The sequence below is a fragment of the Hemicordylus capensis genome, chromosome 1, assembly GCF_027244095.1.
Source record: "Hemicordylus capensis ecotype Gifberg chromosome 1, rHemCap1.1.pri, whole genome shotgun sequence".
Classification (NCBI taxonomy): Eukaryota; Metazoa; Chordata; class Lepidosauria; order Squamata; family Cordylidae; genus Hemicordylus; species Hemicordylus capensis.
The window spans coordinates 51,507,119-51,525,439 of record NC_069657.1 but is presented as its reverse complement, the minus strand read 5'-3'; the positions used below and the strand labels follow the sequence as shown (position 1 = coordinate 51,525,439).

The window sequence follows — 18,321 nt, the reverse complement described above, 5'->3', positions numbered from 1 at the left end:
TTTATTTTGTGAACCATCTAGAACCTTTGGAATCAGGCGGTATATACATTAAATAAATAAATAAATAAATAAATAAGTGATCTAGAAGTTGGGGTAAGCAGCAAGGTGGCCAAATTTGCAGATGACACCAAACTCTTTAGGGTAGTGAAATCCAAAACAGATTGTGTCATACACAATGGGCATTCTGCCTTTTACCTTCTGTTTCCAAGCTCCAATCCATGGGGTTACTCCTGATCAAGCTATAGTTAGAGGCTTCACCAATGCAACACCAGACTATAGCCAGGGATTTACCAACTGCAGTAGTCAGACTGTATCCCAAGTTTCACCAACCAATGGTGAAGCTTGGGACTATAGCTACAGTCTTCACCAATCACCACAGTTGGACTATAGCCACATGCTTCACTAGTGGGACATTAGACTATAGCCAATGACTAAGCTGATCCCAAGTGGCTGGCCTCAGTCCTCATTCCTTGGGCTATCGAATTAGAGGGGATCTTCCCAGTGGATGTGTGAGAAGACAGACCCTGGGTATTTAAGAGAACATCTTCTTCACCATCTTCTTAACAGCCCCACCGCCTGTTAAGATCAGCTGGAGAGGTTAGTCTGCGGTTGCTGCCAACTCGTTTGGCAGCTACTCAGGAACGTACTTTCTCCATTGCTGCCCCTGGACTTTGGAATGTGCTCCCTGTTGAAATAAGAGCCTCCCCATCTCTGGCAACTTTTTAAAAGGCACTGAAGACACATTTATTAACCCAGGCTTCTAATTAGAGTCATGATTTTAAATTTTTAATGTTGGTTTTAAATTAGTTTAATGTTAATGATTTTAATGTTTAAATGATTTTAATTGTTTAATTAATTTAGTTTTGCTTTTAATTGTTAATTGATTTTAATTGTTTTTATTTTGATGAAAACCACCCTGAGCCATTTTTGGAAGGGTGGTAAATTAAATACATACATACATACATACATAAGACACAAGGAACCAGACTAGAGATGTCTTTCATTTTACTTAAGGAAATAGATTTGGAGAGATACAATCGTTATAAGGTCCTGGCAAACAAAGCTACTTTACCTAACTCTAATACAAGCAAGTTACCTAGCAGAGGAAGGGAAGGGGGAAGGGAGGAGAGAAGAGGAGCAGGTAAAAATTCATTACCAAAGGTGCAGGGGAATCAATTGAATGGACAATTCAAGGTTTATCCTGGTGATAACAGTTGCTATAGTTTGATAACAACCATGTTCAGACCTAACACTTGGGTGGCCAAACCTCTGGTCTTGGCAGTAAACCTTACTGCAAGCGGAAGGTTCAAATTGGAGTTTGGCGAACCATACTGCAGGTCTCTTTCACAGCAAAACCACATTTGGACATAACTGAGTTCCAACCTCTGCCTCATTTAACTCCAGTTTCATGTTACGTCCAAATTCGGCCAGTCTCTCTGATATAATAGAGTAAAGCACTATAATGAAATCACAATTGACATAGCAAAAAAGCCATAACCCCTTGCTTCTCAGAAGAAGCCACTGTAGCTGCTTAAGGGCACCCAAATTACCTTTACTATACACTTGCTTATTCTCCCCAATAAAGAAAAAAAATCCCCATTTTGGGTCTACACCCACTAAATCTCTGCTTAGACGTGCCCTAGAGTTTTAGCAATGGCTTCTTTTTCAATAGATTAACAAAATGAAATTATTTTCCAAACTGAACTCCAACTAGCTCACTTTACTGGAAGAATTCCATCTTCTCAAGACCATTAAAAGCAACTGCAAACAGTTGTAGTAACAGTAATTCCCCCTTAGGCATACACTACAGAAGTAATGTGCTTACAAATGTTCAGTTTAAATTTTTTGTAATGCCTCTATTAAAAAGCAGCATCTGTTTCATTCTCATGCACATCACACAAATGTTCAGTTCCTCCTTTTCTTCTAGAGCTACCCTCTGTTGTTTTCCCACACAGCTCTTGTCCTGGGAACTCCACAGCTGTGTGTGTGTGTGTGTGTGTGTTAGGAACAACACAGCTGCTGCTATCATGGGTCTGACCCACACATGTAGTAGAAAAAGGTGGTAGAATGCTGAGTAAAATGAGCCCTATTCAGTCATTACACTGTACATATGTACAGGTGTTTGCACACATGTGTTTTTGACTGTACATGTGTTCATTTCAAAAGTGAACCTTTGTACAGGTCCTCTCAAATACAGGGTACAGATAGGAAAATATAGTACTGTTGGTACCAGAAAGACATGTTTTGGGTAGCACAAGGAGCACCCATCTCAATGTATTCCCAGCATGGGACCACGTAGTTCCCTTGAACATTGTACCTAGCTCTTTGGCAAAATTGGTCATGAAGCAACAGACTGAGCTTGGCAGTGTGCCTTCAGATTAAAGGGACAACAAACTGAAAAAGGGTACACTTACCCCTCCTCTATCAGAAGTGAATCAACAAGTAGACCTGTTCAAGACAATTGCTTGGGAAGAGATCCTCCTAATTAGAGATAAGCATTTAGAATGTCTCTTAGCAAAGACCACCAGAATGGCTATTTCCCATCTCATTAAAATTGATTGATTGACTAGCAAGGTAAGGGAGAGATGCTCATAAACAAATAAAAGACATATATCTGTACACCTGGAGACATCATGGTTCTCTGAGATTAACAACCATAGCCTATTCACTTCATACAGTCACATTTGCATAGCTTGCTCTCGTCTTTTGTCCAAAAGTACCCACCTAAAGTGACTAAGTCCATGCAGCAATGGATTATGTTGTCTTGCACAGCAACTCATCCGGGGTGGGACAGCCACCTGATCAAGTCAATTGTCTCCTCAGGCCACATTTTTTACTATAAGTACCCTAGCTAGAGCCACCTAATGGCGCAGAGGGGAAATAACTTGATTAGCAAGCCAGAGGTTGCCGATTCAAATCCCCGCTAGTATGTTCCCCAGACTATGGAAACGCCACTCTGTTCGGGAGCCAGACCATGCCCCCCGCGTCTGACATCAGATGTGGGGGCCTAGATAGCCACCTCATCTGACGTCAGATGTGGAGGTGGGGTGAGATGTGGCTGCTGCTCCCCCCGCTCTTTATCCCCATTTCTACCATACGCTCTGCTCCAGGAAGAGGCCCAAGTGCCCGGCCATCATGCAACCTAACATACCCAGGAAGGATAGGTAACACTAACTGCTCCAGCCATCTATCTCTAAGCCTCCTAGCCTCTTTTTCCACTCTCCAGGCACTTGGTATTATAAGCTTACATAGGAACATAGGAAGCTGCCATATACTGAGTCAGACCATTGGTCTATCTAGCTCAGTATTGTCTTCACAGACTGACAGTGGCTTCTCTGAGATTGTAGGCAGGAATCTCTCTCAGCCCTATCTTGGAGAAGCCAGGGAGGGAACTTGGAACCTTCTGCTTTTCCCAGAGTGGCTCCATCCCCTGAGAGGAATATCTTTCAGTGCTCACACTTCTAGTCTCCCTTTCATATACAACCAGGGTAGACCCTGCTTAACTAAGGGAACAAGTCATGCTTGCTACCACAAGACCAGCTCCAACCACACTTCTAGCCATGTCTCTAAGCTGGCTCTCATTTGGAACTCTAGCCAAATAGCGACAAGCCTTTTAGCTATATTATTGAATTGCCTTGCCTAACTAAGCTTTTACTTTCTGTAATCTCCGTTTTTACCTTTAATAAAGCTTTTAAACTTCACCTATGTCTCCTCATCATTTCCAAATATACCAAACTTGCTTAAATTGATACTGGAGCCAAACTGCTCCTCAATCCAAGCTAATTTCCCCACTTTATTTATTTTATTTTTTTTATTATTATTTTATTCGATTTCTATACCGCCCTTCCAGAAATGGCTAAGGGCAGTTTACACAGAGAAATCATAAATAAAGAAGATGGATCCCAGAGGGCTCACAATCTAAAAAGAAACATCAGAGAGACACTAGCAACAGTCACTGAAAGTATTGTGCTGGGGGTGGATAGGGTGAGTTACTCTCCCCTTGCTAAATAAAGAGAATCACCACATTAAAAGGTGCCTCTTTGCCAAGTTAGCAGGGGTTTTAGCCAAAAAGCATAGCCATACTTTTAGCCAAAAGCATAGTTGAAGTATCTAGCCAGCACCTCAGGGCAGTAAACACCTTTGCATTTTGCAAAGATTTCTTTCATCAATAGCCTGAACATCACCAGAGTCTAAGAGTTTACGTTACACCAAGCCACACGTTTGCAGTAAATAAGTTCTGCACCCACAAGATTCAAGTCTGGATTTTGATTTTAAACCCCTATGAGAAAAAATCATGTTGGTTCAGTCAAATTTATCTGAACCAAGTAAAGAACATATTATTTAGATCAACAGTTTGACATGGTTATTGTTTTCCCCAGCCGAGAAATGAAAATAAAAGGTCTGTGTCACCAGCTCTACTGAACTGATCTTCAGGTATCAGCTTAGTTTTAAATCTTATCTGGCTGCATTACTGTGGCAAAGACAGATTCCCTTCTTATTCAGCAAGCAATATAAATATATCGGTTTACAAGTGTGTTGCTTCATCTGTCAAGGTTGCATGAGACAAGCTGCATTTAGAAGGTAAGCATAGCACGGCAGAGAGTGATAAATATGAAAAATGCTTCCTACTCTTGCTATGCTAATTCTGAGCTATGTGCTGTAAGTGCCTGAGCCTTCTATTAAATCAGTGCTTCTCTGAAGATGGCTTGGGACACTTTAATAACACTTAGTTAATAAAATAGCACAAAGGAAGTCCAAATAAAAAATATTGAGTGGGGGTTGTTCTATAAGACATGGGTGGCATTCCAACAGAAAAACCCTGAAATTATGAAATAATCATTGAGAGTACCTTCCCATGGATGTCACATGGACCCGAGCCATGGGAAGAGAGCTTGGAAGAGCATGAAGAGAGTTTCTTTGTGCGTTGGTGTGTCTTCTGTTCCCATACTACCCAACATGCCCAACATGACAAGGAGCGTCAAAGGAGGCCTCCAGTCAAGAAGGCAACATCAGCACAAAAGAGAAAACTAGTGATAAATAATACCCACTATGACATACATGCCTGTAACTTTAAGAGATATTGTAACTAGGGATGTGCACAAAATCGACTATTATTTTAGCTCAGGGGGAAAAATGCAGACGGCTGAAATGTTTCATTGAAACAGCAGCTGACCTGGTTGTTTCGATGAAACAAAACTCAAAACATTTTGAGTGTTTCGGCCATAGGGAACAATGGGGCAACTCAAAACACCCCATTGTTCTCCATGGGTAGCTCCTAGGGACACCAAAGTGGGTTGCATGTTAGGGTATGATGGATGCTACCTACCATCCAACCCACAAAAGAAATGGGCAAGCGGGTGATTTTAAACAAAATTTTAACCTTTGCTCCAAAAACCCATAGGATTGGAAGCCAGTACCAGAAAACCAATCAGCAAGGGCAAAACAGGCCTCCAAAATGGTGCTTGAAACGTTGAAATGTTTCAAATCAAAATGAGGTGATTTTGTTCCAAGCTTGAAATAGGCCTTTTATTTAAAAGGTGTTTTGTTCTGAGCTCAAGACACTCGAAACTCTTCCGGGTAGTGAAATCCAAAACGGATTGTGAGCAGCTCCAAAAGGATCTCTCCAAACTGGGGGAGTGGGCAACAAAATGGCAAATGCGATTCAGTGTTAGCAAGTGTAAAGTGATGCACATTGGGACGAAAAACCTCAACTTAAAGTATATGCTGATGGGATCTGAGCTGTCGGTGATGGACCAGGAAAGGGATCTTGGGGTTGTGGTTGACAGCTCGTTGAAAGTGTCTATTCAATGTGCGGCAGCTGTGAAAAAGGCAAATTCCATGCTAGGGATCATTAGGAAGGGGATTGAAAATAAAACGGCTAACGTCATAATGCCCTTATACAAAACTATGGTGCGACCACACTTGGAGTACTGCGTACAATTCTGGTCACCACATCTTAAAAAGGACATTGTTGAACTGGAGAAGGTACAGAAGAGGGCAACCAAGATGATCAGGGGCCTAGAGCACCTTTCTTACGAGGCAAGACTACAACACCTGGGGCTTTTTAGTTTAGAAAAAAGACGACTGCGGGGAGACATGATAGAGGTCTATAAAATCATGCATGGCGTGGAGAAAGTGGAGAGAGAGAGATTCTTTTCCCTCTCACACAACACTAGAACCAGGGGTCACTCCATGAAATTGATTGCCAGGAGGTCTAGGACCAACACACAGAAGTACTTTTTCACACAACGTGTGATCCACTTGTGGAACTCTCTGCCACAGGATGTGGTAACAGCCAACAACCTGGATGGCTTTAAGAGGGGTTTGGATGACTTCATGGAGAAGAGGTCTATCAATGGCTACTAGTCAGAGGGCTGTGGGCCACCTCCAGCCTCAAGGGTGTGCCTCTGAGTACCAGTTGCAGGGGAGCAATGGCAGGAGAGAGGGCACGCCCTCAACTCCTGCCTGTGGCTTCCAGCGGCATCTGGTGGGCCACTGTGCGAAACAGGATGCTGGACTAGATGGGCCTTGAGCCTGATCCAGCAGGGCTGTTCTTATGTTCTTATGAAACGGCCCATTTTGAGTCAAAATGTTTTTATGTCAAAATGTTTTGCACATCCCTAATAGTAACTATTAACTTCCTATCACTCTCTAAACTCCTTTTGCTACCCAGTCAGCAGTGTTCTATATAATTTTGTTGAATACCATGAAGTTAGTTATCTAAAGCCTTTCACATGCCTGCTTGATTCCTGTACATGAGGACCTTTGAGGAATTCAGATCATGCGAGCACTGCTAATGCGACAAATATCTATATGCCGCTTTTCAACAAAAGTTCCCAAAGTGCTTTACATAGAGAAATAAAAATAAATAAAGATGGACCCCTGTCCCCAAAGGGCTCACAATCTAAAAAGAAACATAAGACAGACACCAGCAACAGCCACTGGAGGGATGTTGTGCTGGGGTGGATAGGGCCAGTTATTCTCCCCCTACTAAATAAAGAGAACCGCCACTTTAAAATTGAGCCTCTTTGCTCAGTTAGCAGGGGACTAACTAACTGTCTGTATGCCTGCTGAATCCACAAGAACATTATACGTATCTTCTTGACAATCTACTTCATGTAAGTGTTGTGCTACTGATGCTTGGGAAATGCACTGTTTGGTTCCAAAGGCAAGTGCAAATGATTTCCATATCTCTCTTCTGTAGCTAATTGCTCAATGTACTAACACTGTAGAGCTCGAAGATGAAGATCATGTAATGAATTATCACAGTTGCAGTTGGGTGACAGTTCTGAAAATACTAACCCCATTCAATAAAAAACCGGAAACGTTCTCTATATTAAAAAAAATAGAGTTGAAATTATACTTCCTTCAGTAATTTACTTTTCTAATCAGCAGATAATCAGCAGATTTAGTTTCTGAACAGTAAAACAAATTGAATACATGTGGTGCCTTCACAATAAGACAGTAACAGCTGCTGTTTGGGCACTTAAGACTGATGAAATTTATTGGCTTACTGCAAACATGCCATTGGTTGCTATGGTATCCAAGCATGTCTGACACAATTGTTCAAAAGCAACAAAGGTTTTAGCAATTTGTCTCGCAGAAAAGGTTTCTATATAGTTTCTATATATAGAAAAGATTTCTATATATGAAAAAGGCTTCATAGTCCCTTCTTCCTTGGAGAAAGAAGAATATTTACAACAAGATTCTTACAACATGAGAGGAGAGCTGGGATGCTTGTGGTAGAAAGCATGACTTGTCCTCTTAGCTAAGCAGGGTCCGCCCTGGGAGCAGAAGGTTCCAGGTTCCCTCCCTGGCATCTCCAAGATAGGGCTAAGAGATATTCCTGCCTGCAACCCTGGAGAAGCCGCTGCCAGTCTGTGTAGACAACACTGAGCTAGATGGACCTATGGTCTGATTCAGTATATTTTATTTATTTATTCATTCATTCATTCAATTTCTATACCGCCCTTCCAATGTTCCTAAAGCATCCCATAGGCCCAACGCTTTCCCAACACATTCCATAGTCTATACAGAGAACTTCTTGCTTCAAAAATGATGATTACTTTCTCTCTCTCTCTTGCTGTTTTCACAAATGCTTGTCATGTCCCTTAAGGGTACCACTGTCTCTCACCAGTCAGGGTATAGCTTTGGCCCAGTTGCCTCAGATTAATGGCTAGAAGCCCAGCCCCGAGTCATCTCTCTGGTCTTTGTTACTTCACAAAGACCCCAGGATCAATGGTGCCAGGTCATGCCGAGTCATAGATCTGTTTCCAGGTCAAGCTCTCTTCGGATTCTGGCTCTTCATCATCAGCAGTCTGGCCTATAATAGCTCCCGACAGGCCTTGCAATTCTCACAAGATCTTGGAAGGCCCTGAGATTTTGCCTGGAGGTCCATGAGATCTTGCAGGTCCTTTCCGAAGTCTCGCGAGAGGACACCATCTGGCCATGTTTTGCCTGTAGGTTCCCTGCAGGGCAAGGCATCATTGAGTTGGGCCAGACAACCCACGGCATCAGGGCTTGCTGGCACAGCTGTTGGTCTCCTCCACAGGAGAGGAGCTGTCCAATCCTCACGTCCTCGAGCCTGACTCTGTTCAGTTCTCTCACAGTTTATTATAATGTTTATGTGTTCAGGAACATCTCCATATTCAACCAGGGCTATTTGAAAAACTCCAAGCGCAGAAAGTGGCAGCGTGACAAGGGGAATCACAAGATAACATTATTTATTTATTTATTTATTTATTTATTTAACATATTTTTATACCGCCCAAAACTTACGTCTCTGGGCAGTTATGCCAGTCCTCCACTGGCTTCCTGTTTTCTTCTGGGAACAATTCCAGGTTCTGCTTTTGACTTACGAAGCTTACAAATCCCCATTCAACCATGAAACTCACTGGGTGATTCTGAGCCAGTTGTGTATCTCTCATCCTAACCTACCTCACAGGGTTGTTGTGAGGATAAAAATAGCCATGTCCATCACTCTGAGCTCCTCGGAGGAAGAACAGGATATAAATGTAATAAATAAATAAATAAATAAATAAATAAATAAATAGCTGAGGTATCAATACACCACAGAAATTCCTTCAGTCCTTGTGCTACATCAGATCTCAAATGGACCCAGAGCTCCCTGTAGTAACATGTTTCCTGTGCCAAGACAGAATGTCAAGACTATGTAAAGTGGTGCCCTCAGAAGTTCTGTGCCTCTCTTTCCCTGGAGACCAGCCAAACGCTAGGCTTCAGCATGTTTCAGACATGTCAGAAACTCTTTCAATTTACACATGCAATAGCAAGGAAGGAAGGAATAATTGTATTACAGTCATAGACTAACAAAAAGGGGGGAATAGAACATATAATAGCAAGGAGATGAATTAGTAGACATTCATATTTGTTGTTTTTTCCTGTTTATTTTGTTTATTTAAGAGAATGTATATCTTGCCTTTCCGATCCTACAAGAGCTCCAGGTGATTCACAACAAGAATGAAAAATATACAGCTAAGCACAGTAAAAAATTACAACAAAATAAAAATGTAAAATGCAGGGGGAATGTTAAACACAAAGACCTGCAAAGACAATCAAAAAACAAAGTTAACTGAAAGCCTGCTGGAAATTCGATGACTGACAAAAGGTAGACACAGGCTGCATACCAAGCAGATTTCCCAGGACAGGGAATTCCACCATCCTGGAACACATTTTGGCTGGGTTTAAGTAAGTTCACTTTGTAAGTGAACACAAACATTATACCTGTCTTCTTGGCAATCTACTTCATATAAGTGTTGTGCTATTGATGTTTGGGAAATGCAATTTTTACATTCATGTTGCTGAAGGTACCTGTGGAATTTTTCTTCTAGACGTGGGATCAAAATGTTCTAAAGTATTATACTACTGTAGCACTGCAATTCCGATCGATCACAGGAATTATAACACATAGACTGAAAAATGCTAGAGCAGTTCAGGAGTACTTTGTTGGTCAGAAAACCACAAGCCTAAAGCACGTTCCTAATTTGTATCAGGAGTCACGTCAGGGGCATAACTATAATAGGGCAAGGGGAGAGAGTTGTCTGGGGGTCCACTGCCTTGGGGGGGCCCCCAGAGGCAAATCACATGACTGACTCCCCCAGCCGCGCACCTGCCTGGGCTTCCTTCAGTTGTATTCATCCTCTGAAATTGATGTGAGTGTTAAGACCTGGAGCTACCAGAACAGCATGTCTTTCTCTAGTACCATTAAATGACTTGCATCATCCACAATTTACAAAACCTTTAAAAAAATAATTTAGGATGCTTCAGTGAGGGGGGGGGGGCATTTTAAAATCTTGTCTCTGGGCCCACTACAACCTTGCTATGCCCCTGAATCAAGTAGTTCAAAAGAAGAAGAAGTGTGCTTAAGCAGATTACAGGTATTAAGGGTTCAAAGAGGTTTCATTTTGCGGTTTGTCAATGAAATTTCCTTGTTATGATATTATTCTACACAACTGGATATGAAGTGCAAATGGACTGTATCTCCCAGATGCTTTGCAAAACGGAATAATCCCAGAAGGCATGGCAAAAAAAATAAATCATTTTTTTCATTTGCATGGGTTGCTTCCACACTAGAGCTCTTTAGCACTGTTCTGAGGCATTCCTTTTTTGCAATTAACTGGAAGTGAAATTAAAATGGAAGTTCTGTATAGTATTTTAATATCCTTTATCTGTATAGCTGCATGGCCCTCACGCACTCAATCTCACTGCCATGAAACTCCCAGAACAAACTATGAAAGATAGAAACATGCCATTTTCACAGGTAGGTTCCAGACCTTGCCCACATTTCCAGAAAAATTAAAAAGAAAAACAGAAAAATGCATTAATTTCCCAGGAAAAACAGGGAAACTCTCTCATTGGAAAAGCATGGGAAATGATGCCTTCTGACAAACCTTGGCAGGTTTTTTTGTGTACTTTTCGAGACAGAAAGTCCAAACTTTCACAGAATGTTGAAGTTTCAGTTTCATATTGTTTCCGTTCACTGCATTTTGTTTCAGTTCACTGCATTTCAGTCCATGTCTGATTTCCATGAAACTCGCTTAAGAAATTAAAAAAAGCTATTCATCATTAATCCCCCAACCATGCTTAACAGGTAGCAATAAGAGCTGGACCTGGCAACAATACCATGGTGAGAGACCTTTGCTGAATAGGACTTACTTGCAAAGAAACATTATGGAGGATCTTGGTAATCAGGAATGGCACTGCTGAATCAGTACAACTCGTAAAAGCGTTTACCGTTTGCAAGCAATCCTTCTGTACCACAAGATGACCATGCACTCTCCCTTCACTCCTTGCTAGTTGATGCCCAGAAGAGCTCCTTTGTTTTGAGGATGTAATAGTGTTGCTGCCAAGAACCCTGAAAAGTACAAGTTCTAGGAGACTGAATGAGATAGACTAATGAAGATATCTCATACACATTTTTGCGTGTGTGTTTTATCTGTTGCCCCAGTGTCAGTTTCTATTCCCATGGAAGTGGGGAGAGAGGCTTTAATTACTGATTTCCTCTTATTTCCTGGTGCTGCACTTGCATTTCATACCCTCAAAAAGTCACCATAAATCAGGTATGAAAAAACACCAGAAAGATAGAACTGAAAATATCAAAATGCAAAAGGCTACCTAGCAGCATCAACATTAGGGGTGTGCATGAATTGGATTTTGCAATTCATTTTGAGCTTGCAATGAATCACAAAATCCTTGAATCACTTGGTCAAAACAGTGGCCATTGCCTATGGTTTCAACAAATCAACCTTGAAACTATTCGAGTGATTCAGCCATAGGGAACAATGGGAAACTTGAAACACCCATTGTTCCCCATGGGTAGGTCCTAGGGACACCAACATGGGTTGGATGGTAGGGCATGATGGGTGCTAATTACCACCCAAGCCACAAAAGAAATGGGCAAGCGAGCAATTTTAAACACATTTTTAACCTTCCCCCACAAAAAAACCCATAGGGTTTTTTAAAAGGGTGTGGGGTCGAGGGTGGTCTATTTATTATGCTGTGTGTGCCACACGGTGCTATCTATAGAGAGCTGTACCATAGGAAAGGGCTAATTTGGAAACAACCATGATTAGAAGGAATAAAAATATTCCTTCTAACACTGTACCTAGTTGAAGGCCTAAATGGAAGAATATTGTTTTTGTAGTAAATCTGTTTTAAAAACAGAAGGCTGTGATTCCCACTTCAACTTTGCATGAGTGTGACTACCAGAAACCTGTAACAAGAAGTGTAAATCAATAATCTATATTATTAATTCTCCAAGATGGGCCATGAGTGGGGACATGGTAGAAAGGAGGCGATTGGCTGACAGAGTTTGCAAGCAGAAACACCTGATTGGGCAGTGGGGATTCCATATGCAGATAAGGAGGAGGAGCCTGTGAGAGCAGAAACACCATGGTGATTGGGCAGTGGGGATTCCATATGCAGATAGGGAGGAGGAGCCTGTGGCACTGTGGTGATTGAGCAGTGGGGATTCCCTATGCAGATAAGGAGGAGGAGCCTGTGATGGTTAAGGTCAGTTGGAATGCAACTGTTACTGGTCGGAAGATGTTCTTGACTATAGAGGAGAGGAATCTCTCTATATAAAAGGATAGCAGACAGGGGTCTGCAAAAAGATGGGTCGTGAGGGAGGAAAGAGCCCCTTCAGGAGAAGGAGGATACCGTTGTGTGAATTAAATGAGGAAACAAGATGAACAAAATCTGTTAACTCAGGGAGGAAGGGAGAGAGAGAAAAAACATGAAGGGAGGGGGAAGAAAGAGTGGGGAAGAGCGAGTGGAGGAAAAAGGAAAAAAAGGAAAAGAAGGGAGAGGGAAGAGAGACAGAAGGAAGGGCAAGGGACAGGCCTGAGCCTGTCAGCAGCCTGAGGGGAATGAGCAGCCATGGCAGCACTAGCAGCAAAGAAGGGCCCAGTCAACCACTGCTGCTGTTTGGGGCTACCGAGGTCATTGTCAGAGGGAGGCAGGCAGGCAAGGGATGGGCCTGGGCCTGGGCCTGTCAGCGGCCTGAGGGGAAGGAGCAGCCATGGTGGTGGCAGCAGCAAGGAACGGCCCAGTCAACCACTCCTGCTGCTCCTGGGGGGAGGAGCAGGAGTGGGGCTCAGGTGAGGGTGGGGAGGTCTCTGTGGATAGGGGGCTGAAGCTTGGCCAATAGGCGGCAGCAATACTGCAGCCACGACCAAGAAGGGTGAGGGGGATAAAAGCAACGGGATGGAGGAGGAGCAGGACTGCAGCTCAGGTGAGGGTGGGGAGATCTCTGAGGTGAGGGGAGCAATCAAGTACTAATGCGCAGATGCTCTAGAGCGTGCAAGAGTTCCAGCATTGAAGAAGAGAGAAATAATGGCGGCGGTCAGGATGCAGAGGTGGAGGGCGAGCAGGCAAAGCCCCTCTGGCCAGAAGAGGTGGGTGGACGGCAGACGAAGCTCTGCTGGCCAGGAAGAGGAGGCGGTGGCGGGGAGGTGGGCAGACAGCGGGCAAAGCCCTACCAGCCGGGAGGAGGAGGTGGGAGGAGGCAGCGGGATGGCCTGGCCCTGGCCCGCCCAATGGGGAGAGCTGTGGTGGGGAGAGTGAGCGCGCTGTGGGGGGCGGGCGAGCTGCGGGGGGTGGGCGAGCACGCTGCAGGGGGCGGGCAAGCGCGCTGTGGGGGCGGGCGAGCGCGCTGCAGGTGGGCGAGTGAGCACGAGCACTGCAGGGGGATGCCATAGGCTCAGTGCACAACTGCACAGATGCTCTGTGCAGGGTCAGCTAGTATTATTGCATTTATCATATTTTTATATCGCCTGATATATAAATCTCTGCACATTGACTGATATATACTGATATATACTTATTGAATTTGCAGGCAGCTAGGTGTTTCTATATAAGCACTATGTGGCTATACTTGCACCTTGGCCAGCTTCACTTTTTTCTTATTATTGGATAGTGGTAGATGGTTGAGTGTATGGGTTCACTTTTCTTCATAGCCTAGTATCCCGCGTTCAGTCAGGTGGCAATCACTGTTCTCTCCATAACATTTATATCTCAGAGAGACAAAAACTGGTTTGGTAAAGGAGGGATAAGGCTATAGTTGTCAACCAGAAACTCAAACTGCTGCTTTAAAGATGAAGCAGCCAGCACTGCTGGTTTACCAGGGCATTTAAGCAGCTTACCTTCACAGCAGATGGTACAGTACTTCCTCCTCCTCGAACTGACTAGTTGCTATTGAAGCAGCTCTTTCTCAGCATATGTTAGGCAAGAATGGGAAAAGTGAACGGGAAAAGCTATATTTACAGATGAATCTAACAAGTATTTGAATTTTAAATACATTATTTTTTAAGGCCAGGAAGAAGGGAGATAGGTAATGTTTCATAATCTCAAAAAATTATATTTTGATTTTTTCCCCCTGCTTAGAGGAAATCTTTCTTGAGCACAATAAATTCCTTGCATTCTGAAATATTTAACATCAAAGGGGGTACAAAACAGAGATGTCCACTCTCTCCATTGCTATTTGTACTTGCCACAGAGCCATTAGTTCAAGCCATTAGACGTAATCAGCATATTAAAGGCCTGACTATTAATAATACTGAACTTAAGATCAGCTTACATGCAGACAATATCACCTTAATATTATCAGACCCCTTATGAGCTATTTTATCTATGAAGGATGAATTGTTTATTTTTGAAAAGGTATCAGGATTAAAAATAAATCTCTCCAAATCAGAAATCTTGTGTATCAGGATCAGCACTAAGACCCAAAAGGAAATAATTAAATCTTTGGGGATTTTTAAAATCTCTGAAATTATTCAATAGTTGGAAGCTTGTATCTCCAAAAATCTAGCAAATCTTAAACATATGAATTTCACCCCAGTATTAAAATCTGTTTAAAGAAAGAAAGAATCTGAAGTGGAATTGGATCAAACTTTCTTAGCTGGGGCAAGTAGCAGCCTCTAAAATGTATCTGTTACCCAAATTATTATTTTTTAAATACTGGTTTTGGAAGCCCCAAACGCTCTTAAGGATATGGTTTCAAAGTTATTTGATTTGATTATAAACTACAGATTCAATCCACTGCCTAGTCATAGTGTCTTGGGAAAATGACTTCCAACAAGAAATCAAAGATCAGGAGTGGAATACTATGTGAAAATGGAAGCCAGTTGCTTCCTCTTCAGCCCAAATCAAGGAAAACTCTCTTAAAGTTTTCCACAGATGGTGAGCTGGGTTTCACGATCCATGAGACCCGGTTTCATTTGGTGAGCGGGAAGAGCGGGCTAAGCCCGCTTTCCCCGCTCACGAGCGGGGAGGGAGCTCTGGGTGGCTGGATCGGCCGCCCACACGATGGCCGGCTCTGAGACGGAGCCGGTGGGGGCTGGCGAGCTCGGGGGCCGCGCGGCCCCCGGAAGCCCCAGTATGCCCTGCGTGAGCACGCAGGGCATACTGGGGAGACCCCCAAGCCAGGAGGCTGCTTTTAAGCCTCCCGGCTGGGGGTCTACTCATGAGTAGCCACGGCGCAGAGCTGTGGCACGCCGACTCACAAGCAGTTAGCCTGGGTTTGCGGAGCGCTCGCTCCGCAAACCCGTGCTAAGAGGTGGGCTACAGGAGCGAGTTACCCGCTCCGGAACCACCGGGCTTGGCTGCGAGCCCAGTGGTTCTAACAATCACAAAAATCGGGCTAGGATTTTACTAGCCTGATTTTTGTGATTGTAAGAATAGCCCCGGTATCTGACCACAGCAAAAATAGCATATATCCAAAAAGACTGTTTTCCACTTTGCTGGAGTGGTTGAGGGAAGAAGGGAACTTATTTTCATCTTTGGTGGACTTGCCCTAGGTTTTCATCCTTTTGGATAGAGATATTTATGGAGATGAGTATGATTACAAACCAGAAAATAGCTTTATGGCCTCAATTAGCACTAGTAAATGTATTTTCTGGGGGAAATACAGTTTTAATATCCCTCCACCCCCAAAAAAAATATTAAGGTAACTGTACTTATGGTAACTGCTGCTAGATTATCTATAGCCAAACAGTGGAAAAATCAAACCATGACCTTGGACATCTGGTATAAGAATTTATGGCATATCGCAATCTCAGAAAAGCTAACCTATATTGTTCGGTCCCTCTCAAATCAGGCCACAAATAATGCTTTTTATGTTATATGGTCAGATTTTATTCTTTACACTAATTGGGACAATAATGGTATTTAGATGGGCTAGCCGCCATTGAAACACTGGGCTCACCTGCGTGTCCGGTTGTTCTCACAATTGAGGGAAACCGGGCTGAGCTCCCTTAGCCCACTTTCCCTCCATCGTGAGAATAGCCTCAGTATGTTCTAAAGTACTTTTAAAGATGATTCACTGTATTTGTTTCTACAGCAGATTAAACCCAACTTCCCCCACTCTCACCTTCACATTGTAATGGACAGTGATTCAAACACTGATAGTCGATCTTGCCCTTCCTCCTGCCTCTTGCATTTCAGATCGGTTGTCTTCCTTTTTAAGATTAGTTTAAAGCATTGGATGAAGCATTCGTGTAAAGGTTCAAGTATGACTTGTTTTTTAAGAAGGGGAAATCAAATTGTAAAAGCACTTCAGGGAAGAGGGGAGAAAGACCGGTGATGGCACAGGTGGGAGCCAACAAATGCTGTGTGCAGTTGGCTTCTGATGTGAAGAACCACTTGGCTTTTACAAATCTCCACCCTGAAGAGGAATAGACACATCTGTACACCAACAACACAGTGAGTGTGCTTCCACAGCAGCTCAACTGCTCAAATTAATGTGTTTGTGCCAGAAATGAACTCACCATGGTAAGTGCCGCCACCACCCTCACCCGGCAACCATTAAGCTCCGTTCAACAGGGACAATGCCCTACTCTCTCTTTCCAATGGCTGCAGTATCAGAAAAGAACTACAGATCCTAGAGCCACCTGTGCCACTAGGTAGGGATCCACATATTTAGGATTGGCTCATTAGCCAGCCATTATTTGTGGTCACCACCAATCCCCTCTCTTCCCTCAGATCCTTTTCTGGCACACTGGCAGAGGAGAGAAGTAGGTCTTCTGTCATTTGCAATGAGTAAGAAACAGTGGGAGTCCTGTTGCTTCTTACCTTCCCAAAAACAGCAGTAGAAATGAGACCTCTGAAGAGATTTGTGTAGTGCTGGGTGTCCTACTTACCAGAGGGCTGGAGGCACTCCCCAGTGGCAAGCTGGTCAGAAGATCTGTAGATGTCTGCCACTGAGAGACCTAAGAAGGGAATATAAAGAAGGGGTGGGGGAGACTTTTAACAGAAGATGTGCTAAAAGGCAAAGCAGCTGGTTGAGTGCTCCCTACTTGGATCAAAGATGTTGCACAGCCTGTCTCCTGCCCCAATCCAGGTTCCAGGTAAATAAGAGGGAAGAGGAGAAGATGTGGAAGGGGTGGGGGGAGTCCAACAGACATGTCAGATCTCTGACAAGCCCTGACCCAGCATATATGCCATGACATTTGTGAGCAGCCAACTCAATCTACTGTCCGGTCAGATCAGGTCAGATTGGAGTCAGACATTTAGGGCTGTGCACAGGCCTAGTGTGTAGGATTGCACCCTTAAAAGTGCTTAACTTTAACTGGAATATGTCTAATGTATAGTTGGTTATTTTAATGCTATTTTATGGATAGTTTTATTTTAGCCTTGTAAATCATCTTGGAATAGGTTTATGAAAGGTGGTATAGAACAGTGTTTCTCAACCACCGGTCCGTGGACCAGTGCCGGTCCGCGAAGCGTTGGGTACCGGTCCATGAGGCATCACTAATAAAAAATACCCCCACCCCAAAAAACCCAATTTTGGGCCGGAGGGGGCCACTAGGGGCTCTCCAGAGCTCATTTCCAGGCAGCCCTTGCTGCTGGATAACATTCATTTCACTTCCTCAAAATGAACATTATCCAGCAGTGAGGACTGCCTGGAAATGAGCTCCGGAGAGCTGCCCACAATTGTTTTTGGGGGGGTGCCTGGGGGTGGAGGCGAGGGGGACAACCCCCTTACTAACGGCTGGTCCAGGAAACTGTGCATGAATAATATACCGGTCCATGACTCCAAAAAAGTTGAGAAGCACTGGTATAGAACTCTAACTACAAATAAAATAACAATAACAACAATAACAATAAAATAAAAGGCAAGCCTGGGGTAAATTCCCAGTCATCTAAGACACCCAGAGTCATGGTATAACTTAGGCAGTTTGTGCTTAAATGCTTAACGTTCTATATCCTGTTCAAGGTCAGGCATGTTCCGATCCTCACAAATGAGATTTCGGATGCCCTTTCCCATTTCCAGTTCTGCAGGATCAGGGAGCTATCACCAGACAT

At 43.4% G+C, this 18,321-nt stretch overlaps 1 long non-coding RNA gene across 1 annotated transcript; it reads right to left on the bottom strand.

Moving 5' to 3' along the window:
* Positions 1–1,032: 1,032 nt before the first annotated feature.
* LOC128344796 (uncharacterized) lies at positions 1,033–15,307 on the bottom strand. The gene is made up of 3 exons (XR_008316051.1): positions 14,160–15,307; positions 2,415–2,481; positions 1,033–1,436 (listed from the first exon to the last, which is right to left on the bottom strand). It is a non-coding gene; the product is annotated as an uncharacterized LOC128344796 (long non-coding RNA).
* Positions 15,308–18,321: the final 3,014 nt, after the last annotated feature.